Source organism: Vicugna pacos, unplaced genomic scaffold (genome assembly GCF_048564905.1).
Source record: "Vicugna pacos unplaced genomic scaffold, VicPac4 scaffold_13, whole genome shotgun sequence".
Taxonomy (NCBI): domain Eukaryota; kingdom Metazoa; phylum Chordata; class Mammalia; order Artiodactyla; family Camelidae; genus Vicugna; species Vicugna pacos.
The window spans coordinates 1,155,063-1,166,178 of NW_027328734.1; the positions used below are offsets into that span (position 1 = coordinate 1,155,063).

The 11,116-nt window shown below is 31.7% G+C and overlaps 1 long non-coding RNA gene across 1 annotated transcript; it reads left to right on the top strand.

Moving 5' to 3' along the window:
- The first annotated feature begins 8,082 nt into the window (after positions 1 to 8,082).
- LOC140692568 (uncharacterized) lies at positions 8,083 to 9,975 on the top strand. Its single transcript, XR_012068135.1, has 2 exons — positions 8,083 to 8,259; positions 9,650 to 9,975. It is a non-coding gene; the product is annotated as an uncharacterized lncRNA (long non-coding RNA).
- Positions 9,976 to 11,116: the final 1,141 nt, after the last annotated feature.

Genomic DNA, 11,116 nt, shown 5'->3' on the forward strand with positions numbered 1-11,116 from the left:
TTTTACTCCTCATTCCATTAGTGTGGCATGTCACCTTTATCAATTTGACTATTTTGAAGTATACTTAAACCCAGGAATATATACGTTTACTCATGTATGTTTATGATACATTAAATGTGTTGTTGAATTTATTTTGCTTGTGTTTTGTTGAGAATTTTGGCACATATGTTCATTAGGGATAATATTCTATTTATTGCATACAATGTCCTTTCTAGCTTTGTTAAGCATATAAAGCTCGCATCATAAAATATGTTTGGAATCTTTCACCCCCTTCGAACTCTTGGAAGATTTGGGGAAGAATTGTTGAAATATTGTCTTCAAATGTATGACAGAATTCACCAGTAAATTCGTTTTGTAAATTTTTTTCTGATTTTGGAAGTTTGGATTATTGACTTACTCAAACACACTTTTGCTCTATTATCTTTCTAATTACTTCTTGTTTCAGTATTGGAAGACATATGTTTCTGGGAATTTGTCTTTACTTCCAAGTCATTCAAACCGTTGGCTAGTGGTAATTTCTTATGATGTTTTGCATCTCTACAACATCAGTGGTAATATCTTATCTTTTATTTCTAATTTTATTTGAGTCTATATTTTCTTAGCCAACCTAAACATATGTCCAGTTTTTGTTTAAAAGAAACAGACTTAGGTATATTTTTTTCTACCTTTCCAATTGCATCTCTTGTTATTTGCCATACTCTCATTCATTCAATTTTCTTCTTTATTCTTTCTGTTTTCTCCTAGATCCATGAGGTGTAAATTTAAGTAGTGTGAATCTTTTTATTTCTTTTATTATTAAATATTTTTTATTTAGTTATTATTTATTTATTTACATGTTTATTCATTTATTTTTCATTGAAGTACTGCCATTTACAATGTGTCAATCTGTGGTGTATAGCACAGTGTCCCCCTACATGCATATATTTATGTGCCTATTAAACATCACTTCACAATATTTGACTTACTGCCCTGTGCTATACAAGAGAAATTTTGAAAAAATCTACTTTTATATATAGTGGAAAAAGATTATGAATCTACAGCTCCCAAATATATCCTCTCACATCCCCTTTCTGCTGTAATCATAAAATTGTTTAGTAGATCTGAGTGTGTTTCAGTTTTGAAGATGAAATCATAGTGTCCTCATCCAAATTTTTTTTAAGGTTCTGCATATGTCATGTCATGTATTATTTTTCTTTCTTTTTCTGGCTTACTTCAATTAGATGACACTTTTTGGGGGCATCCATTTTGCTGCAAATATCACTGTTTTATCATTTTTTATGGCAGAATATTATTCCACTGTGTAAATACGGGAAAACTTCTGAATACTGTTATGTGTTGTTGGACAATTATGTTGCTTCCATGTCGTGGCTGTTGTATATAGCACTGCAAAGAACATTGGGGTACAGGTGTCTTTTTGAATTAGGGTTCCCTTTGATTTATACCCGGAAGTGGGATTGCTGGATCGTATGTTAAGCCTATTTTTATTCTTTTGAGGAATCCCCACCCTGGTTTCCACAATGACTGCACCAAACTACATTCTTTCCAACAGTGTAAGAGGGTCATCTTTCTCCACAGATACGCCAGGATTTAATGTTTGTGGAATTTTGAATGATGACCATTGTGACTATTGTGAGGTGATACTTATTATAGTTTTAATTTACCCTTCTCTGATAATGATAGTGAGCAATTTTTTTTTCATATATCTATGTGGCATTTGTATATCTCTATTGGAGAATTGCTTGTTTAGGGTTTCTGCCCATTTTCAAATTGGGTTTCTTGTTTTTCTTAAGTATTATTAATAGTTTGTATGAAATCTTTATATTTTGGAAATTAAGCATTTGTCAGTTGTACATTTCTACATATTTTCTTTAATCCTGCAGGTTGTCATTTTGCTTTGTTTATGGTTCCCTTTGCTATGCAAAAGCTTATAAGTTTTATTAGGTCCCATTTATTAATTTTGCTCTTACATCCATTACCTGGGTAGGCTGTTCTAGGAGATAATTGCTGAGATTTATCTCAGAGTTTTTTGCCAATATTTTCTTCTAGGGGATTTACTGTGTTTTGCCTTACATTTAAGTCTTCAAGCCATTTTAAGTTTATTCTTGTGTATGGAGTGAAGGAGTGTTCTAACTCCATTGCTCTGCATGCTGCTATCCAGATTCCCAACACCAGTTGGTGAAGAGATGGTCTTTTCTCTGTCATATTCCTGTCTACTCTGTCAAAAATTATTTGAACGTATGCCTGTAGATTTATTCCTAGGACCTCTATTCTGTTCTTCTGGTCCATAAGCCTCTTTCTGTATGAATATCTTGTCATTTTGTTCATTGTAGCTCTGCAATATTGTATGGAGAACTGGTGGTTTATTCCTCCAGCCTCTTTGTTTTTCATTAATATTGCTTTGGAAATTATGGATCTTTTATGACTCTATGTCAATCTTAGAATCATTTGTTTCAGTCCCAAAAAGAGAAGTTTGGCATAATTTGATAGGAAATCACATTAAGTCTGGGGATTGCCTTGGGCAATATGACCATTTTAACCATTTTGTTTCTTCCATTATGAGACCATTGGGCATCTTTTCAATTCTTCAAATCTTTTTTGATTTCCTCAATCAATATTTCCTAGTTCTCCATGTATATTTCATTCACCTCCTTGGTCAGATTTATTCTTAAGCATTTTTTTGCTTTGGGTGCAGTTATAAAAGTGGTTGTCTCTATAATTTGTTTTCCTGTTGATTCAATGGTAGTGTAAAGAAATGTAATTGGTTTTTGTACATTACTCTGGGTACCTTGCCCAGTTCCTTTTTTAGCCTTAGTAATTTTTTGTGAAGCTTTTACAGTTTTCAATATATAGTGTCATGTCTGCATATCATGACAATTTTACCTCTTCTTTTCCAGTCTGAATCATTTTATTTCTTTTCCTTGCCTGATTATTGTGGCTAGGATTTCCAAGACTATATTGAATTGAAATTGTGAGAATGGGCAACCTTGTCTTGTCTCAGGTTTTTGTTGGAAGTGTTTCAGTTTTTCACCATTGAGTATTTTGCTGGCTATAAGTTTGTCATAAATAGCTTTCATTATGTTGAGATATGGTCCCTCTATGCACACTGTTACAAGAACTTTTATTGCAAATAGGTGTTAATTTTTCTCAAATGTTATTTCTGCATCTACTGAGATGATCATGTGGTTTTTTGTCCTCTCGGTTATTGATATGGTGTATTACAATTGATTGATTTATTTGCATAATTAAGCCATCCTTGTTTTCCTGTGATGAAGTAACATTACCATGGTGTATAATCTTTTTAACATGCTGTTGGATTCTGTTTGTTAATACTTTCTTAAGGACATTTACATCTATGTTTATCAATGATATTGGCCTATAGATTTCTCTTGGGGTAGTGTCTTTGTCTTTTTTTTTTTATCAGGTTGATGTTGGCCTCATGGTGTGAGTTTGGGTGTACTCTCTCCATATCAATATTTTGGAAGAGTTTGAGGAGGATTGGTATGTATTTTTCTCTGTATGTTTGGTCAAATTCCCCAGTGAAGCTAGTTGGGTTTGAATTTTGTTTGCAGAGATTTTTTATTTTATTGATAATTCTATTCCATTTCTGGTGATCTGACTGTTCAAATGGTTAATTTCTTCTTGATGCAATATTGGTGCGCTGAATGTTTTCAAAAACTTCTCCATTTATTCCTGGTAATCAATTTTGTTTCCATACTGTTGCTCATGTTATTCACTTATGATATTATGCAAATTTGTTGTACTCTTTTTAGTTTCTGCATTTTCATTTCTTATGTTATTTGTGTTCTCTCTCTTTTCTTGTTGGTGAGCCTGTCCAGAATTTTGTGAATTATGCTTACTATTTCAAAAAAGACTTTGATTGATTTTTTCTATTTTTTAATGTGTATTTCAATTCTCTCTTCATTGATCTTTCTTGTTTCTCTCTTTCTGCTGAGTTTTGGATTTGTTTGCTCTTCTTTTCATGATTAGTGTACATAGAACATTTGATTATTTATTTGAAATTATTCTTCTAATTTGAGGACGGTTGTCACTATAAACTTACCTCTTAAGCCTGCTTTAAATGTATTCCATAGACTTTGTGTAGTATTTTGACATATTTCTCAAGATATTTTTGAATTTCTTCTTTTACTTCTTCACCTCCCCTACTTGTTGTAGTACCATGGTGTTTAATTTACATGCTGTCATTTTTTCACACTGTTATTCTGTGAAGGATTTCTAGTTTCATGGTATTATACTCAGAAAAGATGCTTCAAATTTGTTTTATTTTCTTAAATTTGTTGAGGCTTCTTCTGTGCATGAGTACATAATCTTTTCTAGAAAATATTCCATGTGAACTTGAAAAGAATGTATATTAAGTTTTGGGGAGGAGTACTGTGTTGAAAATATCAGCCAACTCCAATTATTTTAACGTATCTTTTTGTATCATTTTTCCCTTATTAATTTTCTGTCTGAAAGACCAGTCTAGTGATGGTAATGGGGAGATATAGTCTCCGAGTGGGATTGTATTCCCATCCGTTTCTCCCTTTTCATCTATTAGTATTTGCTAAATGTATTTAGGTGCTCCTATATTGAGTGCATATATCTTAATGAGTTTAATACCCTCATTTTTTATTGCTCCTTTAATCATTATTTCATGTCCTTGTTTATCTTTCTCTATGACATTTGTTGTAAAGTCTATTTTGTTTGAAGTCTGTACTGCTAGTCCTGCTTTATTGTAATGTCCATTTGCATGCAATATACTTTTCCATCTTCTGACTTTCAATTAATTTTTGTTCCTCTTACAAAAGGGGGCCTCTTGTATGCTTCATAATGTAGGGTCTCGTTATATTATCCCATCTGACAATATATATCTTTTGATTGAAGCTCTAAGTCCATTAACATTTGTGATAATTATTGATAGACTGGTGTTTATTTCCATTTTGAACTTCATTTTCCAGTTGATTTGGTATTTCCTTTTTGTTCATTTCATTTTCTTTTTGTGGCTTGATAAGTTTTCTTTTATTATCTTGGTTTCTTTTTGGCTTTGTGACTTCATTGTAAGTTTTGACATATGGCCACCCTGTTTTGTATGTATATTGACCCATTATTATATCTTTTTATTTTAACTGATAGGAATACAAATTCTAACCCCTCCTATAGAGAACAGAAACAATAAAAAAATACTCTGTATTGTCCTGTTTCACTCTCTGACCCTTAAAATTTTTGATGTCCTGTTCTGCAACATCATGTTTATTCTATTATAAGACATTGTAGCTATTGCCTTTCTAATTATGCCTTTCTCCTTTCTATAGAATCCTGCTTCATATTTTTTTTTAGAGTCGATCTTTCAATATTTCTTTTTCTGTTGCTAAATTCTTTCAGTACTTGCTTTAGTGGAAGTTATTTACCTCGCCTTCTATTCTAAAGGATAGCCTTGCTTGATAAATTATCTTAGATTACAGCTTTCTTTTATTCAGGACTTTAAATATGTCTTGCCACTGTCTTCTGCCTGTTATATTTGTTTAGTAAACGTGTTTACAAATATAATATATATAATTACATATATATGAATAGATTACATAGAAATGAAGTTAACAAATAAGGAGAAAACCTATACATTAAAAAATAGAAAACATTGATGAAGGAAATTAAAACTGATCCAAAGAAATGAAAATTTCTCTTATGTTAATGATGTGATACAATGTGGTTGAAACAAACATACTACCCAAAGCAATCTACATTTTGTGTGATTCATGTCAAAGTACCCATGAGCTTTTTCCAGTTAATAGAACAGTTAATTTCAAAATTTATATGTAACCACATAGACCATAAGTTGCCAAAATAATCTTGAAAAAGAGTATTAAATCTAATAGTGTATAGTTCTCTGAAGTTAAACAGTCCAACAAAGCTTTAGTAATTTAAACAACATGAAACTGGCTCAAAAACAGACACCAATCAATAGAAGAGGATAGAGCAACAAGATATAATCCCTCACACCTATGATCAATTAACCCATGAAAAAGAAAGCAAGAGTATAAAATGAAGAATAGACATTCTCCTGAATAATTAGTGCAGGGGAGATTGATCATGTAAAAGATAGATTAGAATAGATCCGCACATTGCATACAATCCATAAGCAGAGAATATTTTTCTATTTATTTGGTTTATTTTATTTCTTGCACCTGTAATTTATAGATCTATATTTAGATCTTTTATTTCACTTATCAAATGTATTCCTTGTTTATTCCTTTTGGTATAAATATACACACAATTGTTTTCCTAAATTCTCTTGCTGATAATTTGTTGTTAATATATAAAAATGCAATGAATATTTGTATATTGATTTGTATTCATCAAGCTTACTAAGTTTATTCATTATTTCTAACAGTCACTGGATGAGTCTTTGGAGTTTTCTATCTATGCTTAATTATGCCATCTCTTAAAATTTTACTGCTTTTTTACAAGTTAGATGCCTTTTATAATTTTTCTTGACTAGTTGTTCTGGCTAGGCCTTCAAATAGTGTAATTTAGCTCTTGTGAGAATGAACTAACTTTTCTTATTACTGGACCAGAGGAAAACCTTCCTGTATGTTAAAATTGAACTTGATGATAGTCATGGATTTTTCATATATAGTTTTTATTATGTTTAGTTAAATTGTATTAAAAGTGATTTTGTTAAGATTATTTTTATAAAAAAGTAAAGATCAGATTTGTGAAAAATTTTCCTACATTTCTTGAGATTGCTGTTTTTGAATTCTCTGCTTTTTAAGGGATTGTATCACATATATTGATTTGAATTTGATAAGTAATATTTATGAATCAGGGCTAAATCCCTCTTAACTATAGTTTATAATACTTATAATATGTTATGAATTCAGGTTGCTAATGTTTATTTAGAATGGAATGTTCACATACTGAAAGAAAAATTTACATTACAAATTGAGTTTACATTTATTTATTAAAAAATTTTATCCCTCATTTTTAATTTGGCTTATGTTTAATGGAATTTATTTCTAAATAAAGAATATAACTTTTGGTAGAACTGGATTTTCTACAGTTTACTGAAACAGAACATAGCTATTATTTACATTTAGTGAACAAAACACTTGCCTTGAAATGCCATATTTTACTAACAATATCAAATGTTTCAGGACTGAGATACATATTCCTTCCAAAAATGCATTACCTGGTCTTTTCCACCCCAAATCACATATAGTGTTATTTCTTTGTTTTTTGATTGTTTGTTTACCCCTTAATAAAGGCACTGCTTATTGAACCCAGGATCTTGTGCATAAGTGTACTTATAAACATCATTTTGGAACACTTAACAGAAGCCACAAGTGAATGGATTATAAAGATGGAAAGAAAATTAATTGCTTCTAGGGACTGAAAAACCTCTGATTGAAAGAATGGCAAAAATAAACATTTGTAAATATACAATAAGATTTTTTCTTTTGTAATTTTAGAGTAGAATATTAAATTATATTTGTTTTACTTATAGAAATGAATTACAATTTAAAACAAAAATTCTGCCTTTTGGGATTTCTTAAATTTGATACATTATTTTTTTCTAATTTTATTTCAAAATTATTTAACATTTATTTATATACAAAACAAATAAACTGACATTTAATCTGCTCATATTTTGAATATTGAACTACTTATTATATAGTACACAGATAAATACCTACTTCAATTTCCTAAACAAATTATGTTTCATTTTAATTACAAATGATATTGAAATAGATATATATTTTCTGTACAAGTTTTACACGAATTTCACTTTAAATTCCAAAACTTTAAAATTATTTTATATATTTTGTGCAATATTTATACTCTGTTCACAAATCTGGCATAAATTTCAATACAAAAATATGGAGATTGATTTTATTTCATACACCCCAAAAGTAATTATTTAAAAAAATTTTTTGGGATAATATTTGCAGATCACACTATAAAAATAAGCATCCTATATGTTTCATTTTAACTGGATGAATGACAAGTAAACACTGGCTGAATGTTACACTTGAGTTGCTGGGATACCAGTCGTTTTGTGATGTCACAGCTTCTCAAGTTGAGATCCATTGTGATGGCCTAGCAGTTTATCTGTTCAGGTCTGCCAAACAGCATTTGAAGCAGCAGTGCTCAAAATCATGCAGATTAGAAAAGTAGCTGTAGAATAAGTTATTTGAGATGGCACATGTTTCTTCAGAAATTCAAATGTGTCTTGTAAAGATGGACCAACTGGCTCAGGAAACTCCGGTAGATCTCTATTGTGTGATCAAACATTCTCTGGGGAATTGGACTTGAGTTCTATGATTGAAGAAAATGCTTTTCAGACTTTGTCTGAAGAATCCTTGGCATAAACACAATGTTACACACATTGTGTCTCTGAACCAGATGAAGATAATGATTTTCGTTCTCTGACATTTCCAAGAAAGCTCTGGAAAATGCCTGGGAGTGACCAATTTAAATCCATCTGGTGGGGTGATAATGTATCTTCCGTAGTGATTGATGAAGTTGTCTTGAAGAAGGTAGTTTTGGAAAGAAAGACCCCTTTCAGGATATTTGAAACTGGAAGTATGAAAAGTTTACTTAGACACATTAACCTTTATGGGTTTAGGAAAGTGAGGCAGAATTTACAAAGGTGTGCTTGTCTTGCTGACTTTCCGGCAGAAGAAAAAGAAGTCTCTGTGTTAAGAAAGATATTCAGAAATTTTATTTACCACTTGGTAACTTATATATAAAATTTTATTTTGTTTATCAATCAATGGTAATATAAATGTAAAGCTAGATTTTGAAAATTGTATAAAACTATTAAGGCTAAAATACTTTATTTACTCTAAAAAATGAGGACAGTGCCTTAAGTATTCAAGATTATGAGAAACTTTGCTTACAACTATGAATCTTTCCAGAAATCCATATAAAGGTATTAAAGCTGCTTTTCAAAAGTGGCATTCACCGTTACTGCAAATGCTAACATTTAAATTTGATGACTATAATATTTAAATGTGTATTTTCCAAATAAGGAACTTCAAAATATTGTTAGCAATTTTCATATTTTGATGATATTATCCTTGCATAGTAAACGTGGAATCAAGTTTTATACATTAGGCTATTGTAGTCTTGTATTTTGGTATAAATATTACTAAAATCTTTCTCCTTTGGTTGTAGCTGCAATTTTATCATAATCCAAATTTTAAAGGAGGCTGTCCCCAGCTTTTAGAGAGAATGAAAAGAAGAGTTGGGATTAAAAATTCCTCTCTGGTGTCTTCATTGCCTGAAGACTTCAAAGAGCAGCACTTTAAGCTGGGTATAATGTGGATAATAATATTTCTAGTTTTGTGGCTGACACTATTGGAGAAAGTGCATTTTTACCTTCTGCAAATTTAAACATGCCTCTAATGAGAAAGCCCTCTACTAGCCACATAATTGGTGATACAACTACCCTGATCAGAGGTGATTTTTCTCCTCCATCATCAATGTCAGACCAACAGAACAAATTGCAATGGATCAACGAGCTATTTTCAATCAGTTGACCACTGTCCACGGGCACTCTCATAGCAGTTACAATTAAACAAATGGCCGTGTTTTGAACTCCATTTGAACTAGAATTTCTACTTCTCAGTAGAGTATCTTATCTCCCAAACAGAGCAATTATTTTGGACTGATGTTGAAGCCTTCTACTTTTCCTAATACATATCACAACATATCTGCCAATGAAGGTCATTTTCCTAAACTTCAACCAGGGTGCAACCCACGCGTTCCAGTGCCAGTGATAGCTGTTACATTAGCTACTTCTTTTTGAAGGCCAACTCATCAGCCATCTTCAGTTTATGAACGTCATCCTAATAACAACTGATCTACCAGAGAACTACCAGATAATGCAGGAAACAAAGATTATAACTGATGTTGGCAAATGTCGACAACTATCTGCTATTTTCTTATTTGAAAATTAAACATAGATGTGTACCTGTATTTTCCTTAGTATTTTTTAATAGAGTTAAGAGTTAAATGGGAGACTAACTTGCCATTTAAAGAAAAAAGAGATATTTGATTTATATGATAATTTGATGGAACAATAAGGGAGTAAATTTAAATATTTTCATGGAAGGAAGAAGAAAAAATGGAAGAATTTGGAAAAATTATAAAACATGGAGAGAGGGAAAAGTACTAAGTGGTTTCTGGTTCATCCTGGAAAGTATTAAATGTGTTAAGTTAGGATAGTTTGGAACAGGAGATACATGCAGGAACCGGCCCAGGGATCATGGTCTCTATTATGTCATCCCTGGAATCAAAAAGGTCACATGATGTATTCTCAGATGGCACATTCAGCATGTGGTAGAATTTAAGAAGTAATTTTATCTATTGTCTTCTTTGTGCTGTTCTCAAAACATTCCAATTGGTGCTTTCATTTCCTGCCCTCAAGAGTCTACACTATATTTTCTAGTTAATAATTTATGTTGCTTTTATGTTCCAGCCAAATAAAAGCTTACATCCTCAGGGTGGCACTTAATGCCTTTCCAACTCTAATCACACAAAATTAACTCAACTTAGTTTAGTCATTTCTTTATAAATCTGGCATCTGACTACCTTGGCATATCTTTATGTTTCACTGTATCTGGATATATATCCAGGCAAATGCTTCTCAACCATGTTAGCTCCAACCTCAAGAGTTTTACTCCAGCTCATACTTGGACGTTGGGTGTCCTCCTTTTATCTACTTAGACTATCCTCCTCTCAGCACAGAAACTACCTCCTCCAGATGTTTTCTGTCTATCCCGCTTTCCTTGTCTATCTTGGATACCACCACAGTAAGCACAGCACATGCCACAGGATGCATTTTAGTAATTAGTGATTGAAAAATACATGTTGACTTTAAGCAAAATCTACTTTCCTGAAACAACAAAACTCTCGGTTTTCAAACTATTTCATTTTGGTCTTTACTCTACACCACAAACTAGCTCTTTTCACAGTGCAAGGACTAGTCACTCAAGACAGTAATTGGAGGTAGGTACCGAAGACTATGTATTATTTTCTTCTCAAGTCATACCTCCATAGGCCTAAATCATTCCTTTCTCATTTGCTGGATATTTTCCTGTCTCTTCATCACCCATTC